General features: G+C 37.9%; 1 long non-coding RNA gene across 1 annotated transcript; it reads left to right on the top strand.

Moving 5' to 3' along the window:
* The first annotated feature begins 12,077 nt into the window (after positions 1–12,077).
* LOC131973623 (uncharacterized) lies at positions 12,078–14,993 on the top strand. The gene is made up of 4 exons (XR_009394574.1): positions 12,078–12,430; positions 12,930–13,012; positions 13,988–14,212; positions 14,594–14,993. It is a non-coding gene; the product is annotated as an uncharacterized LOC131973623 (long non-coding RNA).
* Positions 14,994–17,324: the final 2,331 nt, after the last annotated feature.

The following is a 17,324-nucleotide window of genomic DNA, read 5'->3' as shown; positions in this document are numbered from 1 at the left end:
AGAGACTGGACCTCCCAGACACATGTTTTTTTTATACTATAATCACTTGACACACATCAGCTGCACTCGAGTGATCTCCATTTCACTAACTGTAACTCTGATGCATCAACTAGCTGAACTCTGTTGAATTAGGTCAGTTACTTTAAAGGGGATGAATACTTATGCAATCATTTATTTTACCTTATATATTTTTTAATTAAATCTAGTAAAAATCTGTTTTCACTTTGATATTAAAGAGGGGTTTTTTTGCTAATTCTTTTTAAAAAGGCCAAATTATATTGACAATGATTTCATGTGTAAAAGCAACAAAAGAGTGAAACATCCAAGGGGGATGAATACTTTTGCAAGCCACTGTACGATTTACAGTGGTGGAAAAAGTATTCAGATCTCCTACTTGAGTAAAAGTACTAATATCAAACTGTGAAATTACTCCACTACAAGAAAAAGTCCTGCATTCAAAACTTACTGAAGTAAAAGTACAAAAGTATCAGCATCAAAATGTATTAAAAGTAGAAGTAGTTGTTATGCAGAATGGACCCACTCAGATTTTTTTTATATATTTAGGGCCACGGGGCAATCGCACCGAGCACTGGTCCCATACAGCAATAGCTGTAGGGACCAGTGCTCGGGGCGAAGCCTACTATATATTATATGCACAGTATAACTACTGTTATAGTGTGGATTTTTTCTTCTTCCTCTTCCGGACGCAGTTTTGTCCTGCTACTAGTCCTACAACTTGAAGAGTTGCAGGACAAATTATATATCAAAACGTGCGGTTTGATTGGGATCGGTGTGCTATTACTTTTCTCTACAGAATACGAAATTTTTGCGACGTAAATCGCGAAAAACTGCCCAAAATTTTGCTTTAAAATTGTAGGGCTCACAGCTTCTCCGCAAGGTTCATTTGGATTAAAGAATGAATGCAGTGAGATTTGTGTCAACAAATTCTCTCCATGCTTCAAGATGGAGGTCCCTCTTTGTTCCCCAAACAAAGAAAACGACCCCTACCCCCACAGGTATCTGCAGATACCTAAAGGCGTCTCATTGGCTGATACCAACAGGAAATACAACTTCCAGGTTGAGACACAAAAGTGTCCTGCAGCCATCCCTTCTTCTCTTCTCTTCTCGACTCCCTGAGGAACAGCATGCCTGCTGTCCTGGTCTGATCTTCCAGGAGGAAGACCAGGCCATCCCCCTCTGTCTCCAGCTCTAAGGGAAGGCCGGTGAGGCCCAAACCAAGTGGGCCCACCACGACGCTTCTAAGTTTCCTGCCTGTGATCTATACTGGACATAATCACAGAGACCCTCACCAAGCTTCTGGAGCCAACAGCAAACAACGCTACACCACTAAAACCAAACCAGGAACCAGATTCTTCCTCAAAAGGATTTCTGCTTTCCCTTTCAACTCTGGACCCTGTGGTATAGTACTGGGCAGTTAGTAAGCAAGAACAAGTGTGTTAAGCTTTAATCAATGGTGTGATCTGTTGTGTGTTTAAGTATATTTGTTGGGATATTTTGTGTAGCTAGATCACTTGAAGTTGTATGATTAATGTTGCTCTACATATCTCAAGTTGTACATGTAATTTAACTATGACTCATTTGATTTGCTCACACACTAATCCACATGAAATATACCTTTAATTTGGCTTCTCACAACACATAGACCTTCAAGACCGCATGGTCTATTGTTCTTCAAGAACAAAAGGGCTTCCGCCATTTTGATTTATTTAAATGACTGCCTTTCGGCAGCCATTTTGTTACATTCTTTCTCACCTACATTTCCACTGTAAATAGCCTTTTAGATAAGTTATTGTGTATTCTGTTTGTCTTGCTTTATTTAGAATAAATATGTTTTTGGATTAATATGCTTCTCCCTTTAATGTTGCACATGAATGAGTGATTTGCTAAACCTCTGCTATGAGAAGAACTCAAAATTCCTTCAACCGTTACTAAATATTAATAAGGTAATTCGATTATAATTATATTCATAATTAATAATGAATGTTCCAAATTGATAATTTGTTAATTTTATGAGACTGATTAACTATGATTTGCTATCTTTTCCTATTCCTAAGTGAATAGGTGGTGCCCCAAAACAACCTTAATTCATTTAAAGTATTAAATATTAATTTAGTCAATTTCTGATAGCAAAATTGACCTAAATTAGCTTTACCTCTAAATATTTTGGTACCCCTGCTGGAGGCAATGTGTATCTGAACCAGATACCCCTACAAAATGAATGGGACGGTCGAAAAAAATGAGCAAAAAAGAACAATAATTGGAGATTTTTAAACGTCTACTTCTCCGGCATAATTTCACCTAGAGACTCCATTTAAACTTTAAAAAGTAGACACAAGTCTTGTGTATCAGTGTATTAATCCACGTTTCGATAGGTCATATAGTTTTTTATCAATCCCTGTTCAATGACCATGATCATTTTTTGAGAAATTCTGAGATTATAATGGGTGTGTATTGCACGGAATGTTCGTGTCACAGTGTGTGACATCATCGCCAGAGTGTAGAGGGAGAGAAGAAATTGTCAAAAAATAAATTTGAAAACTGCGCTCCAGGTCACAAATTCCACTCTACAGAAATAATTTATACATAGAAACGCAGGAAAATTTGTCTTCTCACTCACAATCCTCTGGTAAAGCTGTCAGAGTTATAGTTTGGGCATAGGACGCACAGATGCGACACCAACACGCACCAACAGCCTCATTGGCTCCTATATTAAAAACGCAGGAAGATTTCTAAAAAAGGGAGATGGAACAGTTTTTTTAGATCGCTCTAACAAAGCAATTTTTTCATTTTTCTGAAAAAAACAACAACATATGTAAACGTTCAGGAAGAACTCAGGACACTCAAAGTGAAGTCGGATCAATGATAGATATTATGGTTTTGCCAAAAATGCTTTCTGTTCAAGGCCAGAAATTCCAGTCTGTCCACCTCTGCTGTCACTGTGCCGGGACAGGTGTCAGTTAATTCTGTTGAGTGCCTTTGATCTTTGATGTGATTACAGTTACAGATACACACACACACACACACACGCACACTCCTCACACATGCATACACATGCTTCAAACACACACGCGCACACGTAACTTTATGCGATTTTCGCTACACACACGCACAAATGCGCACGTAAGTGCGCACACTCCTCCAGATACACGTTCCACACACTCACACACACACACACACACACACATTTTGAGGTTAAAGGGCATAGTTTGAAATCTCTGAAGAATCTCATCATAGTGTACACACACCGGCAGTAGCCCCCGTGGCCCTTTCAGAATTTCCCCTGAGAAAATTTTCTTGTTTAATAACTTAATATACTGTTATAAGATTAAATAAAAAAATAAAAAAATAAGTAACTAAAGCTGTCAGCTAAATGTAGTGGAGTAAAAAGTACAATATTTGCCTCAAAATGTAGTGAAGTAGAAGTATAAAGTTACATAAAATGGAAATACTCAAGTAAAGTACAAGTAAATCAAAATTGGTTTTAAGTACAGTACTTGAGTAAATGTACTTAGTTACATTCCACCACTGACAATTTCATCAACCTCCCATGATAGATTTACCAGCTGAATGTGTAGAACACAATGGAGGGAACTAGTTTTTGGGAACTATTGAATGACTAATTAAGAAAAAAAGGCTTCCCAATATCTCTGTGGCCCTACATAATGACTCTTTGCTCTGAAGATTTGCTCGTCTGTCAACATGAATACACTGTTTTATATAACATTAAGCTGAAGATACGTGAAGAAAACATTTAGGCCGCGTTCAGACTGCAGGCGAATCTGATTCAAATCAGATTCCTACTCAAATCCGATTTTTAGGGCTGACTGTCCACACTGTTTTTAGCAAGTGTCCAAATCGGATATAGCTCTGTTCAGACTGGGCCACATTATTGACTGATCTGACAGGTTGCTATAGTAACGGCGTCAGATCGTCTGATGTCGTACGGCGTCAGACATCATATAACTGCGATGGCAACAACAACAACAACAACAACAAACATGAGGGAGGCAGGTCACCTCAGTATATTGGCCTTATCACTGTCCAGTAGAGGTGCAGAACATCTACCTCCCGAAGGTGGTTTCGATACGGTTTGCAAAAATCAGATTTCATGTAATTTGTGACTGTTCAGACTTCAAAAGAGCCATCCAGTTCCAATCTGGATGGGCTAAAAATCGGATTTTGGCTGGCAGTCTGAACGCGGCCAAAAATGCTGTTGCAACTGTCACAGTCAGCCCCTCCTCCTCCTACTCCAGCTTCCCACCTGGTGGTGGCTCCGCCCCCCTAATCACACACCTGTGTCTCATCACCTCATTTGACTCAGTGTACCATGTGTCCTACTCTCCAGCATTTTCCTAGTGTGCTTTTTGGTTTTGACCCTTGCCTGTTTTTGGACTCTGTCCACTGAACTCCCGTGTACCGAACCTTTGCTTGTGATTAAAGACTGGTTACCTCCTGTTTCTGCCTCCGGAGTGCTGCATTTGAGTCCTGTATCCGTGCTGTGTAACAGCAACGTAAAAACGAAGCAGCATGGAGCCCTGCTGTCAGCTTTTTTTGAAGTTTTCATGTCCAATTTAGTGCATCAACTCTTTTTCAGCAAAGGTAAAAAAATAAAAAATACACCCCGACCAAGTGTAAGTTTTTGCAGAGGTTTTTCAAATTTTGCAGTTTGCATTCAGCGTTTTTAATGCAACATATTCATAGTTTGTAGTGTTGAAAATGTTGCTCCAATTAGTCAAAATGAAAAAAATAATAATCAGGTTATATGGGGAGGTTGTGCTGAATACAATACCAACATGGCAGGGTGAACACTTTTTAAGTGGTTTATACAGGCAGAATGAAAAGTCGTCAAAAACCGACAAACTCCAAAGGGTTGACTCTACAGCTATTGGAGAATTCACACTGCTCTGGTTAATATATCTGACCTAGACAGATTAAACAAGTGTTATCTTTCAAAGTCAAACCATATTACTCCATTATATAAATGCATCTGTTCAATTTGTGAATAAATTCCCATGGATGACATATTTTGAAATGTGAAAGCATGCACCCAGTTACTTTTATACGTCATTTCATTTTCCAAAATGCAGTGGTGAAACTAAGTACATTTACTCAAGTACTGTACTTAAGTACAATTGTGAGGTACTTGTACTTTACTTGAGTATTTCTATTATGTAATTTTAAAGTAAATATTGTACTTTTTACTCCGCTTCATTTAGCTGACAGCTTGAGTTACTTTTGACATGAAATTTAAAGTGATATGTTTTTTTTATTAAACATAACAGTATATTAACATATCACACCTTTTGCTTCTGTTTTTGCAGCTCTTGCAGGTGAATTTCCCCATTGTGGGATCAATAAAGTATTATCAAATCTAATCTAAGTAGTTAAATGAGCCCTATCTTGAGGAAATTAAAATGCTGCTTACATAAATGCATTAATACATATAATCTAACAACATATTTAGAATATATAAAATTATCTGAGTGGGTTCATTCTGCATAATGAGTACTTTTACTTTTGATACTTTAAGTACATTTTGATGCTGATACTGTTGTGCTTTTACTTCAGTAAATTTTAAATGCAGGATTTTTAATTGTAGTGGAGTAATTTCACAGTGTGAATAATTTTTTTTACGACCACTGCCAAAATGTTATTACGACAAAACATAAGATATGATCAGTCCAAGTCAATAAAGCTCTGGTTCAACCCTGCTTTTAAGACACAAAACGACCACAAAGAGAGTCACATAGCACAATAGAAGGCTCTAACACTATTTTTTCTCCTTTTTTCTCCTTTTTATTTTCTTTTTTATCTGTAACTCTGTTTCTGGATTTAGTTTTTATTACTATTTTATTGTTTTACTGTTTTTAGTATTTTATTGTTTTCATCATTTTTATTTATAACTATATTTGTGTATGATTTTTATTGTATTTTAATAACTGTACAGCACTTTGGTCAACTGAGGTTATTTTTAAATTTGCTCTATAAATAAACTTTGACTTGACTTGACTCGTTGAACAACAGTAAAAATGGCCTTTCGGGGGCTGAAATGAGGATTTGAGCTTTTCAAATGTTAAATTCATTACCCAATGTTGTCCACTTGAGGGAGCCATTAACTGTCAGTTGTCTTGTCTTTTCTCCCTTGCATCAAAGAAACTGCAGAACTGTGGTAACATTTAAATTGTCTCGTGGAGCATACAATGTAAAGAATTGACTGTGATTTTTACATTCAATTATTGGCAGCAATTAACAAGTAACTTACTGTAATTATTATTTACAGAAGAGTTACTGCATTTTTCTTTGCAGTACTGTTTTTATACTTTTAAAAAAAACAACAAACACTGATTTTAGTTGTGTTTACAGTACTGATTTGTTCACTGTAAGAATTAAAAAAACAGTTAAACACTGATTTTAATGGTACTGTATATGGCACAGTGAACAATGCTGTTAATTTGACAATAATTTCATCATTATTTTTTATAGAAATAACTAGTAATTGCAAGTAATTACTATATACACTAAATAAATAATATTAATACATTTAATGTTTTACAATTGATTTCCATACTGTGTTTTGTTTGAAAAACTTTACTTTAAGTTAATTATTTAAACATCATTTGTATCGGACTGATTCTTCACATGGCCCGCCCTCCTCACCAGTAGGTGGCAGTGTTATAAGCATTGATGGATCGATTGTTTGGACTCTGCTTAAAGTGGACTTACACTTAACTTTCGATTTCGCGGTAAAGCCATGGTACATAAGTAAAACTGTTTTTCCTTGCCCTACATTACATTAGCACCTATACCGTGAAAATAAAATGAAAACAATGATAACACTATCGCGACTGTGCCCGTTTGGTTAAACGTTTAATTTCCTCTCTGCTCTGCTGGGCACGCAGGGTAATTAAAGTATATGGGAGTTATTAGCCAAAACACACTTTCCTTCATTATATCACCACCTAATGGTGGAAATTCAGGATGACTATAGATTATACATTTTTTTGCCAGGTGTGCCATGTATATTCAAAGTTTGCTGAGTTTTGGGGTATGTTCAGGCAGTGAAAAATGCGATCATTTGGGACTAAGAATAAAAAGACCTTATAATAAATAACTACAGCTGCAAGCAGGATTGAACGGGCCCTCACAGAATGGAGCCACCTGGCCATGCTGGGTCCAGCTAGCTTGTCGACCTCTGAAAAGAGTGTACGACAAACGGGCGATACATGTCTCCATGGCAAACGGTTCTGTTCAGATAACATTTGTACTTGCTGTACATTTTATATATGCTTTATTAGTATTCTATTATATTGATACATGTGGAGGATAGAGGGTGGGAGAGAAAGAGATGAAAAATGACAGCAACATTAGCATTAACACGGGTATTAACAGCAGAACAAAGTTTAGAGATGGAAAGACTAACTTTTAGAAATAGGGAACAAATACATATTTGGAATAAGTTATACTGTGAAGAAAGGCTGGTAAAAACAGCGGAAATATTTAATCAAATTAAGGAGATGAACTAAATGGTCCCCCCCCAACACTAACACTCACATGCATACACACACACACACACACACACACACACACACACAGATACATGAACGTGCATACATGCACCACCCCTTATTTTCCCATTAGTTTATTCTATAATTTAATTATTTATTTATTTGTTTGAAATTGCAACAAGTGCATCTAGCGAGCGGACGTTCAGCTCAGCTGGCCGGGTGCTCGAGTCCCGGCGAAACAGACTAAACCCCAGCACAGTTGATTTTATTTTATGATTTAGGCTAATTGTTTATTTTTATATGTAAGCTTAATACAAAGGCTATATATATTTATTTTTATTAGGATTTGAATTTGTTGTTGCCAGTCTCCAATGCCACTTGAAGGGCTGTTTTCAAGCACATTTGTCAGACCAAATAAAAGCCTTATTCAATGACATATAACTTGTATTTAATAGCGGCGGGGCGGGGTGAGGCCGGTTGTGAAAATAAGTGCGTTGATAAAAACCCCGACCCGCGCATCACTAATAGACTGTATAAATAAGAGTTTATCATGGGATCTCGCGGTCTCCCGTATGGTCAGGATTATCGCGTGTTCGCGTTATCTCGCGTGTATACGGCTGGCTCGCTATGCCACGCTATGCTGCCGTGCTGAGGCTGTAACGCGCCCGGTGTGAATTGACGCTGGGCAGAAGACGGAGCAAAACCGCGGTGGAGCCGTTCCGCGGCTGTAAAGCGCCCGGTGGAAATCCCCAGTAACGGTCAGAACGAACCACATCAGTTCAAGTTTTTTTTTACAAGCAGTGAACAACACACAGAGATAAAGTAAGTGAATGTATGGAATTGGTACCGCTGTATTTCCATAATGCTTTTTGCAGTCAGTGTTGTGGGTCTGGCTTTGGGGCAGGAACTGTTTGAGAAGTGTTTTGCTTGTACAATTTGGTGTTATAATTAATGTGTTTTACTTGAGGATTTCTGCCGGCCTGTAGAGTGGTTGTAGGCCTCGGCAAAATGGCGCGTCAATAATACAGTTTAGAACGTGTTTTTCTCTTTTGCAGAGTCTGGGCTGATTAGCATGAAGCACAGCAGATGGAACATTTAACTAGTGTTAATTAGCAGCTACACTGTAAAATTTAACATGTTGACTTTACTTAAAAATATTTAGGAAACCGGTTACCCAGAATAAAGTAAGTAAGCGAACTTAATTGTTTCAAGTTGTATGAACATATGCTATTTAAGTATGCTGTACTTTTTTCAAAGTTATCACTTAATGCACTTAACGTTAAGCCAACCTCTATCTAGCTCAGGGATGGGCAACTGGAGGCCCGGGGGCCGCATACAGCCCACACACTGACTTGAAGTGGCCCTCAGTACAACTACATGCATTTGAGCATGAAATCTTAAAAGTGCAGTGTAAAAATGCACAAAATTACTAATTGCAATTAATGTTGGTATGCTGTTCTTGCACTGAAAAAAAAATACAGTAAGTGGTTATTTTTATTAGCTTCAAACCTTTTGTATTCCTATTTATATAATATATTCATAGTTACTGCACTGTAAACATATTTAAAAATTGCAGTTTCATCATATCTGGTTCAGTGCACGGTCCTATATGTGGCCCTGTGGTAGTGTCCATGAAATATTCATGGCCCCCTCAGTATTTAAGCTGCCCATCCCTGTTACATTAACGTAATATATTCTGCCCAAAAAAGTGGACATTACTTAAAATCTTTATTACACCACACTTTATATATTTAAGTGTTGTCAACTTGACAACAGGCTGACATAACTCAAGGGTATGTCATTTAAACTTGATATATTGTGCCATATGTGAGTGAGAACTACTAATTTTGTTTAAGCAAAATTCACTTTGATTAGATGTAAAAATGAAATTCACAAGATGCAATTATGAATACACTTTTAATTTTTATTTTATTTTTAATACTTTTACACAACATTAAAAGTTGACATTTAACATGCTATACAGTTTGTGTTACACAGCACGGAAACAGGACTCGCATGCAGCACTCTGGAGGCAGATACAGGAGGCTCTCCTCGCGCGGAGCGAGGACTTTTGACACATTGGGGGCGGGGCCAAGGCTGAACCCGGAATTATGATTGGTCATTTTCCAGCCCTCCACGTGGGTGCCTTTTCAGTTTACTGCTGCCAGCTGGTAGTGGCGGCAACATCTAAACAACAACAACGGTTGTTTCATGACGTTCACAACCACAACTCTACGCTTAATCACTGGTAATAAAAAGGTTAAAAAATGCTGTTTTTTGTTTCTAAATGATCATACAGTATCTCTGCAGTCCGTCAACACGCACGCACGAGCCGTCTGTGTCCCGAGGACGCGCGAGATCTCGCGAATTCACGCGTAATGAAGTGATATAACCGGAAGAGAATCAACATCTCCTCATTAATGACTGGAGACAAATCCAGCGACTCGGTCTTAACGAGCGCTAACGAGGTCGGCCGGAGCCGACAAGAGCCTCTTGTTAACAAGCCGGCCGACCTCGTTAGCGGCAGTTAGCTACAGTTAGCTCTGTAGCAGTACAGTGTATGTGCTGCTGCTGCAGGAGGTGTTCACTTAGCGATCTCTGTTTGTTTCATAGACTGTATATAAATAAACTTCAGGTCTGTCCCCGCCCATCATGACGTCTTCAAGTTGTGAAATACGTTAACCTGAGGTACTTTATTTTGAAAATGTTTTATTTTGTGTCTATGCACGACTTCCTGTCCCGAACGATCTGCTCTGTGCTGAATTTATCACATGGAGGGCTGGAAAATGACCAATCATAAGAGGCCCGGGGTCAGCCTTGGCCCCGCCCCCAATGTGTCAAAAGTCCTCGCGAGCAGAGCTCCACCGCGAGCGACCCGATGTGTCAAAACTCCTCGCGAGCAGAGCTCCACTGCGAGCGAGCACGGGGGAGAATCTGCTTCACGCGGTTGCTGAATATGTGCGCGAAGATCAAAAAAGTGCACGCGTGACACGAAATAATGCGCGTGCAGATGTGTTATCACTCACGCGACTTTTGACTCAAATATGACGCCATATCCAAACCAAAGAGCACACTAGGAAACCGCTGGAGAGTAGGACACATTGTACGCTAACAATCTGGCACTGGGGAAAGCGACACAAGGGGTTTAAATGGAGAGTTAATGAGATGATGAGACACAGGTGTGTGATTAGGGGGGCAGGGCCACCACCAGGTGGGAAGCTGGAGCCTGGAGTAGGGGGAGGAGGGGCTGACTGACAGTTTGGCTGAACTACTTAAATAAACAGAGAGCAACAGAGGAGGAGAGAGAGAAACAGAGACAAGAGAGAGAGACAAAGTATTGTAAGTTTGTTTTGTTTTTATTTCTTCTTCTTTGCTGGGACAGTTAGATGTATGAATGATCAATTTATTGTTATTCAATGATTGAAAATATTGCTTTCTTTTATTGTTAGTTTTTCTTTTCTTAATTCATTTAAAATGAATAATAGAATTATAATAATTTATTGTAAATATTGCTTTCCTTACTGTTATCTTTTTTTTTCTGACGCTTGCTTTGGCAATATGTACAGTGTTATGTCATGCCAATAAAGCCAATTGAATTGAATTGAATTGAATCAAAGTAAGGGAGAGACACAGAGAGAGTAGTAGATGCGCGGGAAGTGGTAGTGCACATGAGCACATTGCAGTATTTCAGGGTCATAGGTCAGACTCTAAGATACACTCACAAATACCAAGTAAACACTACTTAATGGGACAAGTATGGGGACAAAAAGTAAAGACAACTAAGTATTATAAAGTAAAATCGAAAGATCGAATCGAAATTAAGTTGAAATCACTTTATAATTTTAGTAAGTTCATTGTTTGCATTTACAGAGAAGTAAACAAAATATGCATACAGCCTTTATATATTGTCATGTAACCAGGTAAAAAGCCTCATTGATATTAAAAATGTCTTTTTCCAGAGAGACCTGGCCATAAAGTCAGCATAAAGACAGACAAGTTGCAACATCAAACGCAGTTCTCACAAACATTAGATACAAATACAGAACACAACAACACTGAGTGAGCATCAGGAGCCAAGTTATGTGGGCTGCATTACTTCTCTCCCTTTATTTCATTTGAAGTTATGTTTGTGTTGTACTATTTATGTGAATATTATATATACTTGATTTAATGTGTTTTTTGTGTGATTATCAGACAATGGCAAGCCCCATGAAATTCAGTTTAGCCAGCAGTGCTGCTAGTGCAGCTGCTAAGCGTAATTGTTTTTTGTTGAGGGATGGTTTTAAGGATAGAAAGATAAATAGATAGAACCATATCTGAAAAACCAACGTATTTGTCTAAAAGACACAAAATTATTTAAAAAAGACAAAATGACCAAAAAAAGACACAAAATTATTTTAAAAAAGTCAAAATTATTAAAAAAAGACACAAAATTACCAAAAAAAGTATTTAAAGGGGTCTTCCACACAACACGGTAAAGTGCCATTCATATAAAACTCACATTAAACTTTCATATCAAGGTGAGGGCCAAGGTGAGACTATTCTCATAATCTAAAGGATGAAACCTACCATTTTTTATATTACTCTGGTAACTTCATGTACATGTAAATGTGTGTTTGGACCCTCTAAAATGCTTGTTCTATCATTTTAACATGGGATGTTTGTTTTTTATATTCTAGTATGCTTGCAACAACCCACTGGTCCCTTGGATGGACCTGTACACCAGAAGTGTCCAGGTCCATGCTAGTGTCATGGACCTCCTGGTGCAGCAGGCACGCACCAAGGGGTCCATGGACCAAAAGATAAGATTTGTCCAGCGGGAGCTAGAGGGGCTCAAAGGAAAAAGAAGGCTCTGCAGCAAGAGGTGGAGGTGTTGAAGGCCACTAAGGCCTTTGAGGCAGACTGTAAGTTATTGTGTTGTGATGTGTGAAATAAAATATTCTCAAACTAATTTTTTCATGTGTTTTGAGGCTGGATAGAGCTGGGGACAGTGTCATGAATACACAATTTGCATGAGTGACCAAGGTTAATTAACCATTGGTCATTTTTCCTCAGTGGCTGGTATTCTTACTAAATTAATAGGATATTATATTAAAGCCATAGCAGCTAGAGAAGTAAACCAAATATGCATACAGCCTTTATATATTGTCATGTAATAATAAGCCTCATTAAGATTAAAATTGTCTTTTTCCAGAGAGACCTGGCCAAAAAGTCAGAATAAAGACAGACAAGTTGCACCATCAAACACAGTTCTCACAAACATTAGATACAAATACACAACAACACTGAGTGAGCATCGGGAGCCAAGTTATGTGGGCTGCATTTAATTTGAAGTTATGTGTGTTACTATTTATGTGAATATTGTATCATTGATTTAATGTGTTTTTTTTGTGTGATTATCAGACAATGGCAAGCCCCATGAAGTTTCCACCATCCAGTGACCCCGAGGTGGAGAGACCGTGAGGCAGCAGCTCCAGCTGCTAAGCGTAAGTGTTTTTTGTTGAAGATGGATGGATGGTTTTAAGGATAGAAAGATAAATGGATAGAACCATATCTCAAAAACCAACGTATTCGTCTAAAATGCGTGTTATATCCATAGACTGTATATAAATAATGGACGTAGTCACCGTGACGTCACCCATTGGTTTGTGAACTGCCCGTTGGAAGCCTCGAGTTCAGCGTTATACTCGTCGCCATCTTACATCGCCATCTTGTTTCCAATACGGGGAGCAGACCATAATTGGACTGTGGCGGAGCGCGAGGGATCTGACGACACTGACTACACGCCTCTCTACACTGGCAACCCGACTGAGAGAAGCCGCTGCTAATTCATGTTAGCATTAATTGGAGCATTAACTGGGATGTTAGTTTTAGCTAGCAAAAAACCCAAAACAAAATGTATCTTTCTTACCTCAGAAAACTGAGCAGCGACTCCTTGGAGTCGCTTGGAGTGAACAAAACGTTAAAATAAACTGTCATTAAGTGAAAATACAGTGTGTAAGGGTCAAAGTTATGAGACCAAATCGGTAAACGTCCTCTTTTCTATCTATATAACGTTATATATAACTTTATTGACACGTTTCCATGGCTCACCTTGTCAGTGACCTGTCAATCAAAGCTAGAAACGCCCCAAATCATACGATTCTTTATCTTCTATTTTCTTCTAAATGGGGCCATTATTAGAACTATTGACATCAAATTGTCTTGAAGAAGATTTTTTACTAGTGATTGAGACCATAATGTTGTACCTGAAAATTTTTTCTGAGGTAATAAATCAAGTGAGAAGTTTTCAAATTTAGCACTGACATGAATGGGCAGATTTCTTTTGCAGCCAAACTTGGCACCCCCTATTGGAATTTTCGGTGAATTGCAGGCTTTATGCACTTCCTGGTGGCCTCCATGCTCAGACAAGGAGATTGCCGCCTGGTTATATCATTTTAACATGGATGTTTGTTTTTTAGATTACAGTATGCTTGTAGCGACCCCCAGCTCCCGAGGACGGACCTGTACGCCAGAAGTGTCCAGGTCCATGCTAGTGTCATGGACCTCCTGGTGCAGCAGGCACGCACCAAGAGGTCCAAAAAGTGCGCTTTCTGTAGCGGGACCTGGAGGGAGTCATGGGAAAAAGTTGGCTCTGCAGCAAGAGGTGGAGGTGTTGAAGGCCACTAAGGCCTTTGAGGCAGACGGTAAGTTATTTTGTTGTGATGTGTGAAATAAAATATTCTCACATTTTTCCATGTGTTTTGAGGCTGGATAGAGCTGGGGACAGTGTCATGAATACACAATTTGTCAGTGAGTGAGTGATTTGTATGATTGATCAAGGTTTATTAACCATTGGTCATTTTTCTTCACTGGCTGTTATTACTAAATTAATAGGGTATTATATTAAAGCCATCCTCATTATTTCATTCGAGGATACATTTAACAAACAGCAACTGATTGGGCTTCTGTAGACCTTCAATTTCAGTCTGCAGTTTAAATGAATAAAATGAAGTATGTAGGTAAATTGTTTGCCATGGTTCCTAATTATCACATGTCATCTGTATTTCTTTTCCATGTGTGTGCAGACAAAGAGGAGGCTGTAAAAGATGAGCTGGTGCAGTCGAATGTTTATAGTAATAACGCTATAATGATGTTGGTTTTCTGTTAATATGTTTGTAGTTTGGTTGACCTGTGTGCAAAAATGGCTGGTGTTCCGGTGATGGAGGGGGAGGAGAAGGGGAGAGAAAGAATGGAGAGGAGGAGGAGGGGATAGAGAACCAAGAATTACTTTTAATGCCTTTTTTTATTTTATTTTATTTGTTATGTTAAGAATTAATTATAATAAATTAAAAAGTGTTCATGTTCAGTACTGAAAATTCTGTGGTGTCCTGCTGATTGTTTCTGGCATTAACATGAAAGCTCACATTTTACTGAATGACATGTATAAAAGTGTGACAAAACTCAAATTAAAAATGTCAAATTAAACCTTGTATTTATGTTCATTTCTCCCCCCTTTTGACGGTTTCTGCTTTAAATGCTCTTACATTACCACAAAAAACATTCAAACATAATGATCACCACATTTTTATTTAACACCTTTTAACACTGAACAATGTTTCCAACTAGTTTTAAACATGCAGAACTGCAGTAAATATACAAAGAAACGGAGACCAAATTAACAAAACATCAGAAAAAATCTACACGAGTAAAAAAAGATATAACACATATGACTATTCATGTTGTTTGTCTGTTTGTTCTTTTGCTGTATGCTGGAATATGGCATTTTTGATAACTTAATTAAAAACACCATCTGGCTTGAATGTGGAATATGACCTTATAGCAGGGGTTTCAAACTCAAATTACCTTGGGGCCGCTGGAAGCAGTATCAAAATGACCAAAAAAAGACAGAAAATGACAGGAAAAAAAAACTAAATTACTTTAAAAATGACTGAAAATACACTAAATTACTTTAAAAAGACAGAAAATGACCAAAACATACACAGAATTACCAAAAAAGACAAAATGACCCAAAAAAGACACAAAATGACAGAAAAAAACTAAATTACTTAAAGAAAAAATATAACCAAAAAAAGACAAAATGACCAAAAAAGTAATTAAAGGGACCTTCCACACATAACACGGTAAAGTGCCATTCATATAAAACTCACATTAAACTTTCATATCAAGGTTGGGGCCACAAAATGTCATCACGAGGGCCACAATTGGCCCGCGGGCCGCAAGTTTGAGACCCGTGCCTTAGACTATTCTTATAATCTAAAGGATGAAACCTACCAATTTTTATATTACTCTGGTAACTTCATGTACATGTAAACGTGTGTTTGGACCCTTGAAAATGCTATATTTAATGTTGTACTATGTTAATAGTAAAATGTTATCAAATGTTTTATATCTGTATTGGACTGTTTTCGTGATTGATATATTTGGATTTTAAAAATGTCTCATTATTTGTTAAGATATTTATCTTGGTACTTTTTGTGGTGGTTTGATGTGGACATTTCCATGTGAAACACTATGTGGTAAACTGACTGGATTCTATGGCTTCTGATTGGAGACCTGCTGCACACAGGTGACCTGACTAATGTAATTAGACTCAGGTGTCCTGACTTTTGTAATTAGTGTCTGTGAATGTCTTTCTATGCTGTCTTGACTTGTCTAAATTGATACCCTGATGAATGCAGCTTCACATTTTATTTTTTGTAGTTTTATTATGATTTACCTGACAATTTACCCTTTATTAATCCCACAATGGGGAAATTCAACCTCTGGATTCAACCCATCTATAACTGTCTCTGAAACAGTTTATATGTGCTTGTTTTTGTTTTATACATATTCATGGTCTTTTGGGCTCCTAAGGTTATTAAAAGGTGATTAAAATACAATAAATAATATGGTTTATTAATATGTCTTATAAAATGTTTGGTTAAAATGTATTTCCTTTTGAGGGACTTTTATTGTGAAATATAAGGGTGTGATTTGAGGGCATTGTGGGAAATGTGAGGCCGGGTCAGTTTTATTATGGTTCAGTTGCATTATGGGTCAGAGCAGTAGAGAAAGCTGTAGAGGAGAGCATGCAACGGCAAAGCAACAATTCTACATGTGGTCCAAGTGGCGCACATATTTTCATGGTGTCTGCTGAAGTACTGAGAGAGAGAGAAAATAAACCTTCAAGACATCTGTATGAACCGTGGCCATTCATTTCGTTGGACCGGTGCAGTTACACAATCCAACATAAATTATGAGGCAAATTTAACCATTACAATACAATGTGAGGTGACTGATTTCAGCTGATTTCTCAAAATCTGTCCACAAAAATCGAATTAACTTTGACATGGATTTATACAGGGTCACCCTGAAGAGGAATCTGTTGAAATGAAATGTGAGCTATTAAGATATTTTCAAAATTACAGTTAAAATATGAGGAAAATAATGTAGTTTGAGCTGTGAAATATGGGGCTAACTGCTGCAAATTGCTGTACACAGGTGTCCTGACTTATCCCATCATGACTAGCGGATAGTGTTGTCTCGTTCTTGAACGATTCGTTCTAAAAGAACAAAATACTTGGCCGAACAAAAGGAACTGAATCCCTTCCTGAAAGGTTTCGTTCTTTTCTCAACTCCCGTCCCTCCCCAGACCGTAAGTCTGCCCCAGGCAGCAACCTCCGTGTCTGAGCAGGAGGCAAACCAGGAAGTGCATTTAGCTGCATTCTACTGAAAATTCCAGCAGGGGGCACTAAGTGTGGCTGCAAAAAAATCTGTCCATTCATTTCAGTGCAAAATTTGAAAACTTTGAAATTT

Source organism: Centropristis striata, chromosome 6 (genome assembly GCF_030273125.1).
Source record: "Centropristis striata isolate RG_2023a ecotype Rhode Island chromosome 6, C.striata_1.0, whole genome shotgun sequence".
Lineage (NCBI taxonomy): Eukaryota > Metazoa > Chordata > Actinopteri > Perciformes > Serranidae > Centropristis > Centropristis striata.
The sequence above is the reverse complement of the archived record's forward strand: the minus strand, read 5'-3'. Positions and strand labels throughout refer to the sequence as shown.